Raw genomic sequence first — 24,655 nt, forward strand, 5'->3', positions numbered from 1 at the left:
GAAGAAGTGTGGGCACTTATTCGAAAGCTACAACAAGATTCCAGTACTTCTGATACATTTAGCTGGCAAAATGATTCGTTATGGTACAAAGATCGCTTATACCTCTGTAAGAATTCCCAGCTAAAACAAAAGATTCTTATGGAATTGCACACTTCTCCCTTAGGAGGGCACTCAGGATTTTTAAAAACTTACCACAGGGTTAAGAAGGAATTTTTTTGGGATGGCCTTAAATCAGATATTCAAAAGTTTGTGGCGGAATGTTTGGTTTGCCAGCAAAATAAAGTTGAAACAATTAAGACACCGGGTCTATTACAACCTTTATCCATTCCAAGCCAACGTTGGGAGGAGGTTTCAATGGATTTTATCACAGGTTTACCCAAGTCTGAGGGAAAGAGTGTCATCATGGTGGTAGTTGACAGACTTACCAAGTATGCACACTTTTGTGCATTATCACATCCATTTAAAGCCAGTACAGTTTCTACTGCATTTATGGAAACAGTTCAAAAGCTACATGGAAACCCAAAGATTATTGTAAGTGACAGAGATCCCATTTTCACTGGAAATTTTTGGACAGAATTATTTTCTTGTCTTGGTACTCAGTTAGCTCATAGCTCATCTTATCATCCTCAATCTGATGGGCAAACTGAGATAGTAAACAAATGTTTGGAAGGATATCTTCGTTGCTTTGTATCTGATAAACAGACACAATGGGTCAAATGGTTGCCTCTGGCTGAATGGTGGTATAACACTTCCTTCCATACAGCAACAAAAATGACCCCATTTATGGCACTTTATGGGTATCAACCACCATCCATCACATCATATTTAAGAGAAAATTCTAAGGTTCAGGCAGTGGAACATCACATCGAACATCAACAACAAGTCCTCCAACTCTTAAAGGATAACCTCGTGTTGGCACAAAATAGAATGAAACAACAGGCAGATCAACATCGCAGTGAAAGAAGTTTTGATGTAGGTGATTGGGTATTCCTACGGCTACAACCATATAAGCAAATGTCCCTAAAGCAAGCTAAGAAGGATAATAAATTATCACCAAAGTATTATGGTCCGTACAAGGTGTTGCAAAAGATTGGTACTATGGCATACAAATTGGAGCTTCCTGCAGCTTCTCGATTGCACCCAGTTTTCCATGTTTCATGTTTAAAGAAGGTTATAGGTGACAAGCTCCCAATTCAAACAATATTGCCAGAACTTGACGAGGAAGGAAAAATTATATTGGAACCGGAAGCAGTCACAGAAACAAGAACTCGACAGCTACGAAATCGATCAATTTCAGAGTATCTTATCAAGTGGAAGAACTTATCCGCTGAAGATTCCACATGGGAGGATGAGAATTTTATGCAGAAGTATCCAGAACTACTCAAGCGTTGAGGACAACACTTTTTTGAAGGAGAGGGGCATGTTGGGTCCCTATAATACTAGTGATTACCCCATTACTATTGTAGTTATACCCCTTATTTATATTGTTGTGCCCCTATTACCCCCATATTGTTATTTCTGTGCCCCATAGAATCCCTCTATTGTTATTTTTGTGGCTTTATATTATTATTGTTAGGTCGGCTGGATTATATTGTGACTCCCTAGACTCCTATATATAGAAAGGAGGTTTTGTCATTTGTATCATCCAAGAATTGTTCATTTATGTAATGTAAAGGAGGTTGCCCCCTCGAAGAGGCTGAATTCTAAGGCGTGGATCTCTCTTTTCTATCTTTTTGTGAGCTGGTTTCCTAACAAAACACCTGTGTCATAGAGCCAAATCTGTATCATAAAGCCAACACTAGTTATCTAACATTATTATCCACCATTGAACCAGAAAATGTAAATCAATCTAGTAAATATGAATGTTAGGTTAAGGCCATGGATGAAGAACTTGGTCAAATTGAAAAGAATGATAGTTGGGAATAGGTTCCATGGTCTCATGATAAAAATTCTATTAGGAAAAAATGGATATTCAAAAATAAGTTGAATTAAAATGGATCGGTCATTAGGAACAAGTATAGACTTGCTTATAAAGGTTATGCTCAATAACAAGGTATATACTTTGAAGAAACATTTGCACTTGTAGTTAGACATGAAGCCATCAAAATTTTTCTTGCACTTTCAAGTTTTCGACACTTCAAAGTTTATCAATTCGATGTAAAATTTGCTTTCCTTAATGGAGATCTAGAAGAAGAAGTATATATTGAACAACAAGAAGGATTCATTTTGGGGGATGATGAAAACCTTGTATGTGAACTCAAAAAGTCTTTATATGGACTAAAACAAGCTCCGCAGGTATGGTATTATCGTCTTGACAAATATCTTCAACAACAAGGTTTCACAAAAGGATCTATAGACAATAAGTTGTACACAGAAATTGAGGATGATAAACGGCTATTTTTTTATGTTGATGACATCATCTTTGGCAGTAATGAAGAATATATGAGTCAAAACTTTGCGTTTGTTATGCAACAAGAATTTGAAATGTCTCTACTTGGGGAACTAACCTATTTTGTTGGTCTACAAGTGAAACAAGCAAAAGATGACATCTTTCTCTCACAAACAAAATATCTCAAGTAGATTCTAAAGAAGTATGTGATGGAATATTGCAAAACTGTATGTACTCCCATGATGAAAGGATGTAGCCCCAGTTCTAATAATGATTCTACTGTAGTAATCCAACCAGAGTACAGGTCTATGATTGGAAGTTTTCTTTATCTAATAGGTACCAAACCAAGTATCATTCATGTAGTTGGGATTGTTGGACATTTCCAAGCCAATCCAAAAGAATCACATCATCAGGCAGTAAAGAGAATATTCAAACATCTCCAAGGAACACAAGACTTCGGTATATGGTATCCTAAAGATGCAAATATTACCCTTCATGCATACACAGATCTGGATTGGGATGAAAATGTTGATGACCGAAAAAGAATTAGTGGAGGTGCATTTTATATGGGGTATCGATCAATACCTTTGTTAAGCAGGAAACAAAGTTCCATTTCCCTATCTATAGCGGAAGCAGAATATGTGGTTGTTTCATCTTGTTGCACACAACTTCTCTCGATGATGCAAACATTACAAGATATACAAATCAAATGTCCTCCACCCATCTCCATCTTATCTGATAATACAAGTGCTATTAATATTTTCAAAAATCTTGTTATGCACTCGAAGACTAAGCATATTCCAATTAAGTATCATTTTATATGAGAACAAGTGCTTGAGAAAAAGCTTAAATCAGAGTATGTTCCCTCCAAAGGATAAGCTGCTGATATATTTCCTAAACCTCTTCCTAGAGAATCATTTGAATATGTCAGACAAAAGCTAGGAGTTGTCTCTACCTCATTTTGATGTTAATCTAGTCTGCTCAGTCTACAGGTGAAAATTAAGAAGGTTTCTTTCTATACACGAGTTTCATGAAGTATAGTCATGTCTATATGCGAGTTCCTTTGTAGACAGCCATGTATGCTATATTTTGATAAGAAAAACAGTGGGATAGACTCAAGATCAACCTCCGACATGCTACTGATAGCTATGATTTGATATGTCTTGGTCTAGTGTTGATGGGTACAATATGCTGATATGGTATTGAGATATTTTTTTCTCATTGATATTTATCTAATTGATGAATATTCTTTGATAAATGAGGTTTTGACAATGAACAGGTAGCATAGGTTTAGGGGGAGCATCAAACTTGCAGAATATAATGCATTGTTGGCGTTATGGTTGTTGAATTATGCTACTATTAAGATCTTTTGGTCTCAACCATTAATTTCATATCTGTCATTTGATGTAAAGGTCATGTGAGGACCTATGATGTAATATTTTTCATATTCAATCATGTATGGACTTTTGAGGTCATGTCAAATATGTAATCCCACTTGGTTGGGTGGTTGAGTCAAAGATGTATCTCCACATGGTTGGGTGATTGATGTAAGTATGAGTCCTTGGTGATAGGAAGGTCATACTCAGTTGAGTTATAGAATCATGTTCTTCATTTGAAAAATCATTCTGAATATTAAGCATGTGCTCAGGGGGAGAATGGACAATATATTGCAAATCACATCCAAAGGGGGAGATTTGGTCCACCATTTTCCCTTGATGTCAAAGGGGGAGAGTATCTTGGTGTTTGAATAATGGTTATTTGATGTATCTACCAGGTTTCTATAGATTGAGGTGATCAACACCAACATGGCTTCCATCAAGTCCAAAGGGGAAGATTGTTCACATTATGATGCATGTGTTGTCCTTGATGGAAACTCACTTGTAACATAATAAGTATATGGTAACTAGATGAATTGACAAGTCAGTTCAGAGGTGACAGAGTGATGGAACATAATAACAAAATGATGGACAATGGTTTATAGATCAGAATCAGAAGTTTGATAAAGGTGAATATTTGAAGATCTATATGCGGATGCGTCAAGTCCAACTCACATATACACTTAGGTACAAAGATGAAAAGTCGCATATATTTTGACGTACTAATTTGAGGATTCCAAGGGTCCTTACCATTGTATTAGCCCACAATATTGAGCGCAATAATGGTTACTTGATCCCATCCAAGATTCCCACTGACACTAGTGTAGTTTTGACCCATGGTATTGACTATGGCTCTAACTATATAAGGAGTTGAAGATTAAAGTTCTAAGTGTGCATGTGAAAGGGTTGCTGATGAGTACTTCCATCTAAAGTATATTTGCATTGTAAGGGCCATAGTTGACACATAGATTTGAAATAATTATGCACTAATGAATGCAATGATGGATTAGGATCATGAGACATGAAATGACTTTCCATTGTATGATATGCTCATGAATTGCCTAGATCTAAGTATTGATGCATGTTTTTATATTTGAATATTATGATCTAGGTCTTTCTGAAGTTCTGAAGAGTTGCGAAATTTTAGGTCAAAATTTGCAGATCTATACATAGGTTGGTCGCAGTGAAGTTGTGTATATAAACGTGTTTGTTTCTTCAAAGTTGCATATATAAAGGAAGGGTTTATGTTCATTTTTTCAAATATGTATGCAGGTTGGTCTCAACGAAGTTGCGTATGCACATGAGTTCGTTTCTTCAAAGTTGGTACATAAAGAAAAAAAAATTGTTCATAAATAACCAATCAACTTGGTCAGTGCTTCTCTATCTTTGTAGTCTGTCAATGATGTCCTCATGTTGATGTGGGTTGACTGATAATGACTCAAGTAGAACTAATTGAATGATCAAGCTGAATTTGGTTACATGTTGATTGGTTGAAATATTATTAATGCTCTTAACTGTATGAGGGTTCTATAAGCTAACCGAATATTTCAAAATAACTCTGGTCAACTTTGTGTCTAATTCAAAATTACAAGTTTTCAGTATATTGAGATTTGTATGTAGGCTTCTCTACAAAAAAGCGTGTATACATGCGGGTTGACTTAAGTGAAGTAGCATATACATGTTGGCATATGAATGATCAGGGTTGTAATTGATTCTATGTGTTGACACAATATTCTAAGTTTCGTTCTGTGTTCTGGTTACAGTGATCTCACTATTTTATTTGAATTAAGTTGATGTTTGCTTTAGTTGATCTACAAGTTGTGATGTATTAAAGCGGGTGGATCATGTGTGAAAATTTATGAAACGTGGTCCAATGATTTTGTTGAGGGTTGAAACCTTTAGTGAGGAAGTCGAAGCTTCCTTCCAGTAGTAGCTGGTAATCAGTTCAAAGGGTTGGAGCCTTTAGTGAGGAAGTCGAAGCTTCCTGCCAGAGGTACCTAGTAATCAGATTAGGGGGTTGGAGCTCCCTTCTAGTAGGAGCTGGAGAAAGAGTGAAGGTTGTAGCCTTTAGAAGGGGGGTTCCTACATAGTAACATGAGGTTGCACCAGTACAATAATGTAAGAGGTTTTTTATATTAATAAGTTTGAATACTGAGACAATAATAGCAATGGTTTTCTCCCACATTGGGTTTCCACCTTAAATCTTGGTGTTCATGTGTGTTGCTTATGTGTGATACTTTATTCTATTCTTACTACACCTGCTTACATCTTATCAAATGCCTAATAAACCTATTACATTCTAGGTCAAGTTTAACTTATAAAGAATTATTTGTTTTACAAGTTTACTAAGCATACACTAGGTTTTTTTATAAGATTTGTGTACATACGTGAGTTTGGTTCAGTAAAGTCGAATTTATATTTCAGAAAAGAAAATTATTATTGTGTGTTTTTTAAATACTGATTCACACCCCCTCTGAGTATTTTTCCCAACATCTATCTTGAGAGTTTGAGTGGTAATTCCTACCAATGCATTACAAGATATGTTCGGATTCATTTATTCTTTCTTTGGGTTTGCTTCTAGGTATATATCCTCCTATTTTGATGTTTCTTGTTAATTGTTTTCCTCCTCTTAACAACCTATGTAAATAAATTGCTTCTCAGAAGACTAATGAACTTTAGTGCAATTTTTATCACAACTATAACAATGCCCTTCTCCTCTTTTTTCCTCTAATTGTTCTATTATCAACCTTATAGGTTGGGGAAGGCTAGGAGCAACAACACTTCCATCTTTATAGTTGTGAGTGGTATAATTCCTTGTTGCCATAATTTTTCTTTCAAATTCTCTTGCCATCCTGAATGCCTTCTCCAATGGTTCAGGTTCCCAAAGGAGAACCTACTATTGGATGTTATCCTTTAAAATCCCTATGAAGACATCAATCCTATTCTCCTCTGGAATATCAGTTACCATGATATTCAATTTTTTGAACTACTCAATGTGCTCCAACATTGAACCCTTTTGTTTGATATTTATCTATTGGATAAAGAAGGTGTTTCTCTTTCTATCCTCATAATTTGCTATCATTTTTTCATAAATTTTGACAAGGTGAAAAGTGGTTTACGAGAAAAAATTCATCAATACCATTCAAACTGATCGAGTTCTAAATATGAAGATGCAATGCATACCTTTTGTGTGTGTTGCACATGATGGAGATTAAAATATTTCTCCATATGCAGTATCTAAGTTATCAGATCCTTGCCATCAAACTTCCTCATATCAATCTTTGGGATGTGGTGGGTATTAAACCCAACATTGGAGTCTCTAAACTCATAATTTATATTCCTTTTATGCTCATCATTATTTTGATGGATCTCCTTGTCACCACTCAGAAGCCTTTCCTGTAGCAATTTTGTAAAACCTCCCTTCAAACCTTCCATGTTTGCTTTTAAACCATCCATGTCTCCTTTTATTTTTTTCTCTAAACCGTCAATATTAATATTGATAACTCCCAATTCATTTTTTATTACTCTTCGGGAGAGGTATATTTGTTGCACTCGATCCTATAACCTTGATATATCATGTTGCATTTCTTCCTTTTCTTCATGCGTCATATGAAAGCTTTCTAGTTTCTCACTGGGTGTGTTCATTTTTTGGTTTCGAAGCAAATTGGAATGAAATAATGAAATTAGTGCTTCTCTATACCCTTTGAATCACTTCGAATTTGTTTTTCAAACAAACATTATGCAAATTAAAAAATATATAGACACCGTTTTCCTTATTTTTTGGAGCTATATATTGAAAGAGTTGTATCTCTCTAATTCAGGCTCTACAAGGTTTGAAATTATGTCATGTGGTAGCACTCTGAGTATTCTTTCGAATGCCACAATTCAGACCAAAATTGGATTCTTCAAGGTAAATTTATGTTGAATATTCCATGATGGCTTGATTATGGAAGGCTTCGGTGGAGAGAAATTGTAAGGAATGCCACTTGTTAATGTTTCAACCTTCGCCCTGAAAATGATACAAAAAAACTACATTTCATTTGATTTCAGTACCTTTTTACAAAATTCAAATTCGATGCTCATATAGAAAGTTATGACAATTTTCCCAAGGTCACCTATTTGAGACTAAATTCTAGAGCATGCAAATAGCCTAAATTATTCGTACCATATCTCAGAAAATATAGGGAAGTAAGATCAGAAATTATTATAGGAAGTTTATCTAGATGTTTTATCCACGTGATCAAAATTTTAGCTTATGAACCATCGTAGAAAAAATGTTATAGAAAAATTCCAAGATGGCCTATTTGAAGGAGCGAAACCCTAGAATCCAAAGCTATAATACCAAATGTTATGCAACCAACTCACAAAAGAAAAGAAAAGATAGATCAAATACTTAAAAATTATCCTCTTCTATGAGGAAACCTCCTTTCAATTACATAAATGAATAATTCTTGGATGATACAAATGATAAGGCCTCCTTGGTATATATAGGAGTCTAGGGGATCACAATATAATCAAAGCCTACATAACAATAATAATGTAAGGGCATAACAATAAAAATAGTTGGCTTCTATGGGGCACAACAATAACAATATGGGGGATACATTGGCACAAAAATAACAATAGGGGGCTACACTAACAATAACAATCAGGGGGATATAAAAGTATTTTATGGATCTAACAAATACCTAGCCCACATTCCCACAAACGATATAGGGAAGACATTGTATGAGATCAATGAAAAGGCTGTAAATGTTATCTTGGAAAGTTTGGTTGAATTTGAGTTTATGAAAGTCATGTATTTGAACACCTGAAAGGAAATATGGGGTAAGCTTGTCCAAGGAGATGAAGGTGACGCTCAGGTAAAAGGTGCTAAAATTTAAACATATAGAGTTTAGTATGAGACTCTTAGAATGGATGATGATGGAAGCATTACAAGCGTGTTCATTAGAGTAGATGATATCATTAACTCAATGGAAACTCTTGTTGAAGAAATAAAAGATACTACTATTTTTGAAAATATTGTAATATCATTAACCCCAAAGCTCAATTACAAAGTATCGATCATTGAAGAAATGCAGGATTTAAAGAATATCACTATTGAACAACTCCATAGGATCTTGACAGCTTTTGATATGAGACTCGGGTATTAGAGAAGCAACATTTAAAGCCACAAACAAAGGGAAAGAAAAAGAAGATCCTTAAGAAACAAGTTACATTTCATATGAAGGATAAGTAAATTTTGTGAAGAAGCTCCAAGTAGGAAGTTGCAAGTTCAAAGGTAAGCTTCCTTTCAAATCCTTTTCCTATGGAAGAGTAGGTCACTATGCCACTAAGTGTCCTTATAAAGAAAATCATATTTCAAAGAAGAATTTTAAAAGAGGTTTTACTAGAAGGAAAGCTTTATGCTCATGAAGATAATGAATATTCTTCCAATAATGAGAATGATGAATCATATCAAGATTGTCAATTACTTATGATATTCGAAGAACAATGTCTAGATAAGTCTGATGATGAATTTATGGATGTTCTAGAATAATTTGATAGACTCAGGGACATCATTATGCATAGAAATAGAAACCTAGCTGAAGAAATAACTCAGCTAAACATCTGTCCAGAAGAGGAAAAATTAATAGAAGAAACTTTGAAGAAACAAGTCCAAGAAAGGGAGAAGTACTATGAAACTTTAGAACTTGAAATTGTGTATCTAAGAAAGGAACTTGAGAAAACAAAAGCTGTAAATATTAGGTTTTCTAAGGGATCTAAAACTTTAGAATAAATCATTAAAGTTCAACGTTCATCTCTAATCAAGACATGTCTTGGAGACAATCCAAATTAAAAAGGTGAAACATCAGTACCTATGAAATATTTTGAAACAAGTACAAAAAACTACGTCAATGTGGTAAATAGAAGCAATCATTAGAATTATAGAACTCAACAAAAGTTTGAAGGGTCAAACTATTCTAAGGAAAAATAACATTTCTATGAACAAAGGGAAAGCTACTCAAAAATGTATTATACTCCTAGGTACTGTTACTTCAATGGTCAAATCTTCAGTTGTCACAACTTCAGTCACAAATTAGTTCATTGTGTTCCTTACAATATTATTATGACTAGAGAAGCAAGAAAACAACATGATGGAAACGGGACAAACAAGTCTTCTTATAATGCTTTCTCCCCTCTTTAGAATGAAGTTGAACGTTCTATTTGCAATAACTTTGGTCATGAAGAAAATGAATGTAGATGTAGGATGAATTCATCTTATCAACAAGAGTAGAAGATAGAACCTCTCAAGGTATGGATAAAGAAAACAATTTCCTCTAAAAATTGTGGTCTATCATTGTATCCAAGAGATCAAGAGAATCTATGGTACATTGAAAACAATTGTTCAAAGCATATGATAGGTGATAGAGATAATTTTGTTTCTTTTAATGAAATTAAGAAAGAAAATAATGTGACTTTTGGTAATAACTCACCTACTACTATTAAAGGAAAATGATATGTGTTTTTGAAAGAGAAGGTCAAGATTGAGAATGTATTATTTGTTGATGGTCTAAAACATAACTTTTCAATTGTTAGCCAAATGTACAATCAGGGGCATGAAGTTATTTTGAGATCAAATAATTGTGTGGTAAGAAATTTGAATATAGGTAAGACCATAATCAAAGGAACCAGAACTCCAGACAATGTCAATATCCTAAATTCAGCGAAGAGCACTATTTTTGAGAAAATCTGAAGAAAGTTGGATTTGGAATTAAATATTAGGACACCTCAGATTTTATCAACTAAATATAAAAAGTATTAGATCTCATAGAGGAAGAAAGTTTATATTAGATATTTTTTTTGACTTTTAAGAACAACATGACAAAAAAAAGACAATTTTCCATAGCTAAAACTCCATAACAAAATGGGGTGGAAGAAAGAATGAACATAATAGTTTAGCAAATGGGGCATGCCATTCTTTATGAGTTAGGAAAACTCACACGTTTTGGGGAGAAACAATACATACAACTGTGGATATACTTAACAAAGACTATGTTCGAGTAAACAATGATAAAAATCCATATGAACTCTCGTATGGTAAGCATACAACTATCAAACACTTTAGAATATTTGAAAGAAAATGTTTAATAAAGAAAAATGATTCTAAGCCTGGAAAGCGTCAATCCAAAGATGATGAAGGAATCCTTCTCAGATACTCTTCTCAAAGAAAATGATATAAATGTTATAATAAAAGGCTCTGAAATGTTGTTGAAACTATAGATGTTATGATTGATGAAGCATCCATAGGTACCAAAAAGGAATAACAAGAAGATGATGAACCGCTCCCTATTAAAATCCAATTAGTTGTAAGAGGAGAAGAAATAGAAGCATCACAAGAAGGAAATGAAAATGCAGGCATGGCAGAAAGGACCCCATCAAGGTATGTTCACAAAAATCATCATGAATCTCAAATTCTAGGTGATAAGGAAGCTGAAATACAAGCTAGAAGAATGTTTGTTGGATCATCTAGTAAATTAGTCTTATTATCCATAATTCAACCTTATAATGTGAATCAAGCAAGAAAATATGAATTTTGGCTTAAGGAAATGCATGAAGAACTTGATCAAATAGAAAATAACCATACATGGGAGCTTGTACCAAGGCCTCATAATAAAAATGTAATTGGGACAAAGTGGGTGTTTAAGAACAAACTGAATGAAAATGGAGAAGTAATTCGAAACAAAGAAATATTTGTATGCAAAGGATATTCTCAAAAACAAGGGATAGTTTTTGAAGAGACATTTTCAACTGTAGTTAAGCTTGAATCCATAAGAATGTTTCTTGCATTTCCAACCTTTTTAGCTTTAAAGTATATAAAATGGAGGTTAAATCTACATTTTTAAATGGGGACCTAGAAGAAGAAGTTTATATTGAACAACCTGAAGGATTCATACTTGGAAATGATAAAAATATTTTTCTCAAACTTAAAATGGCATTGTATGCATTAAAACAGTCTCCTCGTGCATGGTATTATCATCTTGATAGGTAGCATCAGGGACAAGGATTTAAGAAAGGATATGCAGGTAGCAATTTATATATCAAATATGATAAAGAAAAACTTTTGGTAATAGTGTTTTACGTTGATGACATCATATTTGGAAGAAATAGTGAATCTCTGAGTCTAGAATTTGCTTCAGCTATGTAGCATCAATTGGAAATGTCTTTACATGGTGAGGTAACATACATTTTTGGTATTTAAGTTTGTCAAACTAAATATGGTATCTTTATTTCTCAAACAAAGTATTTCAAGTAGATTATGAAGAAGTGCATAATGGAAGGTTGTACACCTATGTTGATACCGACGGTAACAAGATGCAGTCTCAGTCAAAATAATGGATCTCCTACAATTAATCAATCCAAATATAGATATATGATTAGAAACTTGCTTGATATTACTAGTACATGACCAAACATTATGCACGTTGCTGCCATAGTTGGACAATTCCAAGTATATCCCAGGGAAAATCATCTTAAATAAGTTAAGAGGATTTTCAATTATCTGCAAGGAACTCAAGATTTTGGTCTCTAGTATCCCAGAAACACCAATTTGGCACTTGTTTCTTACACAGATGTAGACTTGGCAAGTAATGTTAATGACTACAAAATTAATCGTGGAGGAGAATTTTATTTGGGATGATGCTTAATTTCTTGGTTTAGTAAGAAACAAAGTTATATTGATTTATTGACTGTTGAAGTATAATATATTTTTCCTACCTCTTTTTGTACTCAACCTCTATGGATGATCCAATCATTGTAGGAATTTAAAATTACTTAACCTCAACCTATATTTATTCTCTGTGACAACACTAGTTACATAACTATCTCAAGAAATCCTATCATGCACTCAAAAACTAAGCACATTCCAATCAAGTATCATTTTCTTAGAGAGAATTCTCTTGAGCAAAAATTCAAGTTGGAATATGTTCCTTCAAAGTAACAAGTTGCATATTTATTTACCAATCCTCTTCCACATGATTCCTTTGAATATCTTAGACAAAAATTACAAATGGTTCCTACATCTTCACTCTGCTAATTGTTCGAAGAGGCATATCATGTTCACGGGGAGTTGGGCCTATAAACATCAATAATTTACTTTCTGTACATGGGTTATATGAAAGAAAGTCACATATATACATGGTTTTAGATCTAGATAGTCACGTATAATTCTCAGTAATGAAAAAGAAGTCACAAAAATTCAAGGGAAACTTCTCATATGCTTACATTATTTTATTATTGGCATTCTAGTTTTGGCATTAATCTGTTACAATATGTTGATGATACCCATATGCTGCTTAGGAGTGATTTTGGCGCATTATGAGTTGTTGCAAAACCTTATATTGATGGTGATTGAATGGTTCTTTGGTGCATTTTCTGATTGATGAGATGGATATGATTATATTGGATGATGAAAAGTTGGCACATCTGCATGGGGAGAATCTTCTATGCTTCTAATAGTTCATTGTTGGAATTATGGTTTCTTGAGCACTCATTGTTGCATTATGGTGTTTATGATGAGTTCATGGTTATTACTACTATTATCAGTGTTATTTCATTTTCTCACTACTAGAAATGATGCATGAATTGCATGTAATGAAGTTATGGTTGAGTTGCACTTGGTGAAGTTGTTAATGGTGTGCTAATCCTACTTAATACACTTGATGAGGAGGATGTGTATTCTATGGTTATTGGTGATGTTGATTAATGACTTTTGATGCTAGAGGTTCTCTTTGTATTTGATTAATGGATGGAGATAGTATGATGTTTACAAGATATTGATAAGTCTTTGATACTTGAGGATTGTGTATCTTCCTATATATGCAGAGAGTATGTTGACCTAGATGACATAAGATCAAGGGGATGAGTTGATGAAAAAACCTTCTTGTACAATCTTATACTTTTGTTACAGTTAATTGGAGATGCTTGGAGACATTGCATATTTGGTCACATGTTAATGTTATTGGTAAATTGATTCTACATTGCCTTATCTTACACAAATTCTTGATGATGAGGATGTTCATGCTTCTATGTTGCTACCGTCAGATGATTATGTGGTAGATTCCTATATGGTCATGGTTATTGTTGATGACTATCATGGTCTTGCTACCTCATTGTTGAAGTTCCTATTTTTTGTTGTAAGTGTCATATATGTCTCTTGATGTAAAGGTCATGAAAAGACCCATGTTGTAAATCATTATAAAATTTACTCATGTATGGGATACTCAGATCAAGTCATGTCATCCCATTATTTTTGGACATTGATGTAAAATTTGGTTCCTATATGTAAAGCCAATATGTTTGGTGATCGATGTAGTTATTGGATCATAGATTCCTTCATGATATATATGTCATATTTGTTTAAGTCATAAAGCCTTGAACTTTTATTTCATATCTTTAAAAGTTCTAGCATATCTCAGAGGGAGCATGGTCAGTATGAGTATTTCATGATTCATATTCAATAGATCAGACCTACATTGATCAACACTATAAGGGAAGTACTTCATCCAGCCTGATTCAACCCTTTTCCCTTGATGTCAAAGGGGGAGAGAAGCTTGATGTTTGGAGAGAAAATTTGGTGTTTGCAGGTGGTGGCCAAACATCAAAGTGGTTTCCATCAAGTCCAAAGGGGGAGATTGTTGGCATTATGACTAGTGTGTTCTCCTTGATGGAAATCATCTTGAGAAAGATGTACTTGATGTCAATAGTATGATGATATGATGTCTATGGAAGTAAAGTAGATAGTGGATGACAAAAGTTGTTGGGTCCCTATAATACTAGTGATTACTCCATTTCTATTGTAGTTATACCCCTTATTTATATTGTTGTGCCCCTATTACCCCCATATTGTTATTTTTGTGCCCCATAGAATCCCTCTATTGTTATTTTTGTGGCTTTATATTATTATTGTTAGGTCGGCTGGATTATATTGTGACTCCTTAGACTCCTATATATAGAAAGGAGGTTTTGTCATTTGTATCATCCAAGAATTGTTCATTTATGTAATGTAAAGGAGGTTGCCCCCTCGAAGAGGCTGAATTCTAAGGCGTGGATCTCTCTTTTCTATCTTTTTGTGAGCTGGTTTCATAACATTTGGTATCAGAGCTTTGGATTCTAGGGTTTCGCTGCTCCAAACAGGTCATCGTGGCATTTTCGCTATAACTTTTTTTCTGTGACGTTTCAGAAGTCGCAAAAAAAACCCATTTGAGAAGAATTGGCGCTGAACCTTGGGTCCGAATTTCAGAGCTTTTCGTGATATTTCGGAGATATGATCTGAGGAAGTTGGTCTTTTTGCAGACTCCTGAATTACATTCAAAACAGGTGACCTGGGGAAAATCGTCATAACTCTCTCTCTGAGGATCGGATTGAAATTTCGTAAAAAGGTACAGAAAGAGGACGGACTGTAGTTTCTTGTGTGTGTTTCAGATTCAAAGGTTGAAACAGTGACTCGTGGCACGTCGTACAAGTTCGCTCTACTGAACCAGTCTAAAAGCAAGTCACTGTGGGAGATTTCACATAACTCTTCCTTGGAGAATCCAATTTGGCTCAGACTTGTGGCATTGGAAAGAGGACGCAGAAGGCTACTACAGGTAGCAATTTCAGAACTGGATGATCCGAAATTACAGAGATACATCAGATTCAATATCAGGCTTCTATAAAGTGAAAAAAGGTGTGTAGTTTTTTTTTAATTTTTGTGTAAGCTTGGTTTAACGGAATTCAAAGGGCATAGTAAAGCATTATTATCGGTAACTGATGCCCCGAGGAAAGAAAATGCAAACACCTAGTAAGGAACCTGAAAGCTCTAGCATGACTCATGAAGAAGAGGAAGAAATGCTACATGATATATCAAAATTACAAGAACAAGTGCAACAAATGTCACGCTCACAAAAGCTAACAGAAGCTAAGATAAGTGGCGTGGAATCTAAGATAAATGGCGTGGAATCTAAGATAAAGGGAATGGAAGCTAAGATGGATGGCATGGAAGCTAAGATTGACGCTAAATTTGATGGCATGGATGATAAGATGGATGAATTGAAGAAGTTGCTACAAGAAAGGGTCACTAATGGTGAAAAGGTAGTAAAGGAAACTCATGATGAGAACAAAAGAAATGTTAATCATGATTCCATAGACTCTAATGTTGGATCGAAGACTCACCATATTCCAAAAATCGATATGAGGAAGTTTGATGGCAAGGATCCCGCCACATGGATATTACAGATGGAGCAATTCTTCGATCTCAATAATGTGCAAAACACACAAAAGGTACGTATGGCAACTTTATATTTGGAACCAAATCAGTTTGTATGGTATCAATGGCTTTGTTCTCGTAAACAATTTATCACTTGGGCAATTTTTACGGAAGAATTGATAGCACATTATGAGGATACAAAAAGCAACACTTTTTTTAGCCAATTGATAAGTCTCAAACAAAAGGGTTCAATAATGGAGCACATTGAGGAGTTCCAAAAATTGAACATAAGGGTAAAAGATATTCCAGAGGAGCATAGGATTGATGTGTTCATAGGGTCTTTAAAGGATAATATCCAACATGATGTTCGCCTTTGGGAACCTGATTCATTAGAGAAGGCATTCAGGTTAGCAAGAAAAATGGAAAGCAAAATTATGGCAACTAGGAAGCATACCACTCACAACTATAAAGACGGAAGTGTTGTTGCCCATAGTCTTCCACAACCTACAAGGTTGACACCACAACAATTGGAAGAAAAAAGAGCAAAAGGGCTTTGTTACAATTGTGATAGCAAATACACAAAAGGTCATAAGTGTGCTGAGAAGAAATTATTCTACATAGATTGTGAAGAGGAAGAAGAAAAGGAGCAAGAAAGGTCAAAAGAAGAGGATATATTCCAGGAACAAAGCCTAGATGAAGAACAAATAAATCCGACCATATCTTGTAATGCATTGGCGGGAATTACCACTCCTCAAACCATCAAGATAGAAGGACAAATCAAGAAGAAAAAGGTAATAGTGTTGATTGATTCAGGAAGCACCCACAATTTTATTCATTGTAGGGTAGCAAAAGAATTGAATTGCTTCCTATATCCAGCACCAGAGTGTCAAGTGATGATTGCAAATGGAGGAACAATAAATTGCTCTGGAAAGTGCCATAATATCAAGCTATCCATGGGAGAATATGTATTGACTAGCCCAATGCTTTCCATTCCAATGGGAGGTGCTGATGTTGTACTAGGAGTCCAATGGCTACAATCCTTGGGTACAATAGCTTTTAATTTTCAAGAACTTTTCATGAAATTTTCTGTGGAAGGAAAGGAAGTTGAATTAAGGGGTATTGCAGGGAAACCAGGAAAGATAATCAGCTCTAATGGCATGACAAAGCTTCTAAAAAAGGAGCAAAGAGGTGTAATTGCACAATTATGTTCGCTAGATGTTTCCACATTGGAATCATCTATTTCTCCAGATCTCCAAAAAGTCCTGGACAATCATTCCAAGGTATTTGAGACTCCCAAAGGTCTCCCACCTATGCGTGATCATGATCATGCTATTCATCTGATTCCAGGAAGTGTTCCTCCAAACATCAGGCCGTACAGATATCCCTATGTCCAAAAAAGTGAAATTGAACGTATGGTTGCAGAAATGCTAGAGGCTGGTATAATTCAACCGAGTCAAAGTTCTTTCTCAGCTCCAGTAGTATTGGTGCACAAGAAGGATGGATCATGGCGCATGTGTCCGGATTATAGGGAGCTCAACAAGCTCACTATTAAAGATAAGTTCCCCATTCCTGTCATTGATGAATTACTGGATGAATTGCATGGATCAATTTACTTCACCAAGTTGGATCTTCGTTCGGGATATCATCAAATCAGAATGAAGATTGAAGACATTCCGAAAACGGCATTTAGAACTCATGAGGGTCATTATGAATTTTTGGTCATGCCTTTTGGCCTTACCAATGCACCTTCAACATTTCAAGGTTTGATGAATTCAATTTTCAAACCATTCCTTAGAAAATTTGTGTTAGTATTTTTTGATGATATACTAATCTACAGCAAGTCTTGGAAGGATCATGTTGAACATGTTGACAGGGTGCTACAACTATTGGAGGAGAAACAATTATATGCAAAAAGATCCAAATGTTTCTTTGGAGTCCAGGAGGTGGAATATTTGGGTCATATTGTATCTCATGAAGGAGTTAAGGTAGACCCTAGCAAAATTAAAGCCATTAAGGAATGGAAAATCCCCACATCCATAAAGCATCTGCGAGGATTTCTTGGGTTGACAGGGTATTATCGCAAGTTTGTTAAGAATTATGGGAGAATAGCAGCACCTCTAACAACATTATTGAAGAAAGATTCATTTTCATGGACTCCGGAAGCAACAAAGGCCTTTGAACATCTTAAAGAGGCAATGTGCCAAGCACCGGTCTTAGCTACACCGGACTTCACAAAAACCTTTATTGTGGAATGTGATGCTTCAGGAAATGGAATTGGTGCTGTTCTAATGCAAGATGAAAGACCCATTGCTTTTGAAAGTCGTCCAATCAAGGGAAAGTTTTTAAGCAAAGCTATTTATGAGAAGGAAATGTTGGCAATACTCCATGCACTTAAGAAATGGCGACCCTACCTAATGGGAAGACACTTCAAGGTAAAAACGGATCATGATAGCCTTAAATACTTTTTAGAACAAAGATTATCCTCTGAAGAGCAACAAAAGTGGGTCACAAAGATGTTGGGTTATGACTTTGAAATCATCTACAAAAAAGGGAAGCAAAATGTGGTGGCAGATGCACTCTCAAGAAAGGATGAGGATGTGGAAGCATTGTTGTGTGCCATTTCTATTATCCAACCAGATTGGATAAACGAAGCAAGGGAGGAATGGAAGAATGACGAAGAAGTGTGGGCACTTATTCGAAAGCTACAACAAGATTCCAGTACTTCTGATACATTTAGCTGGCAAAATGATTCGTTATGGTACAAAGATCGCTTATACCTCTGTAAGAATTCCCAGCTAAAACAAAAGATTCTTATGGAATTGCACACTTCTCCCTTAGGAGGGCACTCAGGATTTTTAAAAACTTACCACAGGGTTAAGAAGGAATTTTTTTGGGATGGCCTTAAATCAGATATTCAAAAGTTTGTGGCGGAATGTTTGGTTTGCCAACAAAATAAAGTTGAAACAATTAAGACACCGGGTCTATTACAACCTTTATCCATTCCAAGCCAACGTTGGGAGGAGGTTTCAATGGATTTTATCACAGGTTTACCCAAGTCTGAGGGAAAGAGTGTCATCATGGTGGTAGTTGACAGACTTACCAAGTATGCACACTTTTGTGCATTATCACATCCATTTAAAGCCAGTACAGTTTCTACTGCATTTATGGAAACAGTTCAAAAGCTACATGGAAACCCAAAGATTATTGTAAGTGACAGAGATCCCATTTTCACTGGAAATTTTTGGACAGAATTATTTTCTTGTCTTGGTACTCAGTTAGCTCATAGCTCATCTTATCATCCTCAATCTGATGGGCAAACTGAGATAGTAAACAAATGTTTGGAAGGATATCTTCGTTGCTTTGTATCTGATAAACAGACACAATGGGTCAAATGGTTGCCTCTGGCTGAATGGTGGTATAACACTTCCTTCCATACAGCAACAAAAATGACCCCATTTATGGCACTTTATGGGTATCAACCACCATCCATCACATCATATTTAAGAGAAAATTCTAAGGTTCAGGCAGTGGAACATCACATCGAACATCAACAACAAGTCCTCCAACTCTTAAAGGATAACCTCGTGTTGGCACAAAATAGAATGAAACAACAGGCAGATCAACATCGCAGTGAAAGAAGTTTTGATGTAGGTGATTGGGTATTCCTACGGCTACAACCATATAAGCAAATGTCCCTAAAGCAAGCTAAGAAGGATAATAAATTATCACCAAAGTATTATGGTCCGTACAAGGTGTTGCAAAAGATTGGTACTATGGCATACAAATTGGAGCTTCCTGCAGCTTCTCGATTGCACCCAGTTTTCCATGTTTCATGTTTAAAGAAGGTTATAGGTGACAAGCTCCCAATTCAAACAATATTGCCAGAACTTGACGAGGAAGGAAAAATTATATTGGAACCGGAAGCAGTCACAGAAACAAGAACTCGACAGCTACGAAATCGATCAATTTCAGAGTATCTTATCAAGTGGAAGAACTTATCCGCTGAAGATTCCACATGGGAGGATGAGAATTTTATGCAGAAGTATCCAGAACTACTCAAGCGTTGAGGACAACACTTTTTTGAAGGAGAGGGGCATGTTGGGTCCCTATAATACTAGTGATTACCCCATTTCTATTGTAGTTATACCCCTTATTTATATTGTTGTGCCCCTATTACCCCCATATTGTTATTTCTGTGCCCCATAGAATCCCTCTATTGTTATTTTTGTGGCTTTATATTATTATTGTTAGGTCGGCTGGATTATATTGTGACTCCCTAGACTCCTATATATAGAAAGGAGGTTTTGTCATTTGTATCATCCAAGAATTGTTCATTTATGTAATGTAAAGGAGGTTGCCCCGTCGAAGAGGCTGAATTCTAAGGCGTGGATCTCTCTTTTCTATCTTTGTTTGAGCTGGTTAGTGATAATGTTATAGGATTTCGATATGTGATTAAGTTGTTATTGTGACTTAATATGTTAATAACTTGGTGAGTGATGTAGTGAATCAATTTTCACATTCAGTGATTTGAGATCTGTATGCAAGTTGTATTTAGAGGGAGAGCATATATACACAGTTATGCTTCATAATAGTTTTGTATAATTTTTGAAGTAAATTTGACCAAGGTGTTTAGTGACTGCAGATTACTTTTGTGTAGACAATAGTTTGGGTACGATCTTGATTTCCGATTGGTTATTCAATGGTTTGGTTTATTGCTTGATATTATGATGGTTCATTGTGAATTAGTATGATCTGGTTGTGATGATTCAATATTTAGTGCTACAGTTTCTTCAGAACTACAGTTTGTATTCAACTGTGATTCAGCGATTGTATTCAGATTTTGTGATTCAATATGAATATTGGTGTATTGTTTTGGGCATAGTGTTGATGAGGGTCAAGTGTGAAAATTCAATTAAAAGTGGCCTATAGGTTTTTATGATTATTTGAGACAGATGGATCCAATCTGAAATATTATGAAACATGGTCCACAAGGTGCAAAGGATTACAACCTTAAGTGAAGGGGTAGGAGCTCCCTTCCAGTAGTAGCTAGTAAAATGAGATTAGAAGGTTGTAGCTCCTTTCCAGTGGGTGTTGGAGCACAAGTGGAGGTTGTAGCCTCTTGCATGTGGGTTCCTGCATGGTATACGAGTCTACACCAATACTAAATGTAATGAGGATTTTATTTATATAATAAGAAGGAAGAAAAAGACAATGATAATAATGGTTTTCTCCCACATTGGGTTTCCACCAATTAATTTAAAATATAGATAGTGATCTGCTTTGCTTCTGGTGAAGCCAAGTCCCCGTATAAATGTATCAAATTTCTGATACCACATCCTTGGTGATTGTTTTAACCCATACAAAGACTTCTTTAACTTGCATACCAGTTCTTTCTTACCCTTCATCGCAAAGCCTTCAAGTTGCTTCATGTATATTTCCTCTTCCAGATCCCCATGAAGAAATGTTTTCTTCACATCCATCTATTCTAACTCAAAATCAAAAGCAGCAGCATCAGATAAAAGTAATCTAATAGAAGTTACCTTGGCAACAGGAGAAAAAATATCACCAAAATCAATTCCCGGCACTTGGGAATAACCTTTTGCTACCAACCGAGCTTTGTATTTCTCCACCTTTCCTTCTGCATTTGTCTTCTTCTTGAACAACCATTTGCTACCAATGGGTTTCCTTCCAGCTGGCAACTCCACCAGATCCCAAGCCTCATTTTTGTGCAAAGATGCCAATTCATCAACCATGGCCTCTTTCCAGAGTTTTCCATCCTCTGAATCCACTACTTCCTTCACAGTTCTGGGATCATCATCAATAACAGACAAAGCAAAATTTGAGTAGAAAGCAGATGGACTATACCTTTCTGGATGCCTTCTTTCTTGAACTAATCTTCTCACAGTTAGAGTTTGTGGCTCTTCATCTTCTGATTCCTCCTCTGCTGTAGAGTCTGATTCTTCTTCCTTTAGCTCAAACTCTATCTTCTCAGGTTCCTTTCGTTGGACTTCATGTTTAATAACATCTTTCACCTCTCTGAACAACACATCTCGGCTGTACACAACCTTTCGTGTGACTGGGTTCCAAAGCTTATAACCCTTTAAACCATCCTTATACCTAATAAAGATGCACTTTTTAGATTTACTCTCCAACTTGGTTCGTTTCTCCTTTGGAACATGTACATATGCATCACATCCAAATACCCTTAGATGTGAAAGAGAGGGTTTCTTACCAGTCCATACCTCTTGTGGAGTCTTATCCTCCAACGCTGATGAAGGTGGCCTGTTGACCAGGTAACATGCAGTATCCACCACCTTTACCCAGAATTCCTATCCTAACCGAGCACCACTAAGCATGCTTCTTGCCCTTTCCATCAATGTCTTGTTCATTCTTTCTGCAACTCCATTTTGCTGAGGTGTATATGGACTAGTCTTCTGCCGTGATATACCACACTTCTTACAGAATTATTCAAATTCCTTGCTGCAAAACTCTCCAACATTATTTGTCCTTAGCACCTTTATCTTCTTCTCTGTCTGGTTTTCCACCAGAGCCTTAAATTCTTTAAACCTATCAAAGACTTCAGATTTCTTCTTAAGGAAATATATCCATGTATTCCTTGAGAAGTCATCAATAAATAATACATAGTACACAGACTTACCCAGTGATGAAACCTTCATAGGTCCAAACACATCACTATGCACAAGCTCTAATATCTATTTCACCCTCTTACCACTAGAGGGGAAACTCACCCGATTCTGCTTCCCATATAAACAATTTTCACAAAAATCAAAATCTAGAGAGCTATTACTCATACCTTCTACCATACCTTTACCATGAAGTATTCAAAGGCCCTTCTCTCCAATATTTCCAAGCCTTTGATGCCACATCATGGTCTTCTCTCCAGATACCACTAGATTTTCTGCTCCACTTTCAAGAACCGCAGAACTGTTGCACCCATCAACAACAGTGCTACCTTGTAGCTTGTACAGAGTTCCAGTTCGAACTCCCCGCATTAATACCAGTGCTCCCCAAACCATCTTGCAGGTATTCTTCTCGAACACTGTTTTTACACCTGCATCATCCAACTTGCTTACAGAAATCAGATTTCTAGCCAATGCAGGAATATGCAGAACACTCAGAAGTGTTCTAAGCCTTCCACCTTGCAACTTCAACTTTACATTTCTACGACCAATGATTCTAGCCTTCCTATCATCCCCTAAGAAGACATCACCACCATCATATTTCTCGTACTTGCAAAACCACTCTCTATGGGGAGTGAAGTGAAAGGATGCACCTAAGTCAATAAACCATGCCTCATGATCTACATGTGTACTTGAAGAAGCCAAGTACACATCTCCACCTCCATCTGAGGTGGTTTTCACCTCTACAGAAGGAGCATCATCAGATCCCTTTCCTTTATCAGGAGCTTTAGATTTACAGTCCTTTTTGAAGTGCCCTTCTTTTCTGCATTTCTAGCACACCACCTTTACAGGTTTTCCTGGAGATTTAGATCTCCCTCTAGATTTAGATCTCCCACTCGATGACTTATTTTTGTTTTTGTTCTGGGACCGTCTTCGTACAGACAAGGCATCACCATTCTGGCTCTCCATATTTTTCCGTCTCATCTCCTCCGTCAACAAGGCTAAGACTATTTCATCAAACTGCAAGGGAGTTGCATTGCTACCTATTTCAATAACTAGACTATCCCATGAATCTGGTAGAGAACACAACAAACTGATGCACTTATCTTCATCTGAAATTTTAATATCAACATATGCTAACTAACTTACCACAGTATTAAATCTGTTCAAATGCTCTGTCGTTGAGTCTCCATCTTTCATCGATAGGTTATATAGCTTTTTCCGCAGGAACAGTTTATTCACCAGAGACTTAGATTGGTGTAAAGTCCCCAACATGTCCCACAAAGCCTTCGCCGTAGCTTCCCTTGATACAATCAGCAATACTGAATCTGAGACACACAATTGTATTGTGCTCTTTTCCTTTCGATCCAACTTCTTCCATTCTTCATCGAACACTCCCATTGGTTTAGTACTCGGATCTACTGCGATCCACTGATCTTTATCCACCAATAGATCCTCCATCTTGAGTTTCCACAACTCAAAACTCTGACCATTAAATTTCTCAATCTCTATCTTTCCACTACTCACCATCTTCTTTCATTACCAGAACCGATCTTGCAGATCTCCCACTGAATAGGGTCTACCACAGGCCTGAGAAAAGCCCCTCAACAACAAAGCCATCCCCTTGAAGCCAAATTTGCTATGGTACCAAATGTAGGTTTTAACCCCATACAGAAATTACCTACATACGAATTCTAAAACATAGAAAATAAACAATGCGAGATCATAACACATAAAACACATATACACAGAGATTTTCCCGTGGATACCAAAATCCAGACTACTAGCTTGATTTTTCATTATGTTCCTTTCAATGTTACAATACATATTTATACATGCTGAAGCATCCAATACCATGGACTGAAAACCATCGCATCCAATACCATGGACCGAAAAACCATCGCGTCCAAAAAACATGTGCGAAAATCATGCACAAAACCATAGGTGGGTCTTCCCAACCTAACATAGGGTCCAAAACCAAAATTTTCTGGGGCATTGCCCCGGACCCCATAAAGTGGGGTTA

This window comes from Pinus tabuliformis, chromosome 5_2 (assembly GCF_031772625.1).
Source record: "Pinus tabuliformis cultivar Carrire ecotype Pingquan chromosome 5_2, CPIR1, whole genome shotgun sequence".
NCBI lineage: Eukaryota > Viridiplantae > Streptophyta > Pinopsida > Pinales > Pinaceae > Pinus > Pinus tabuliformis.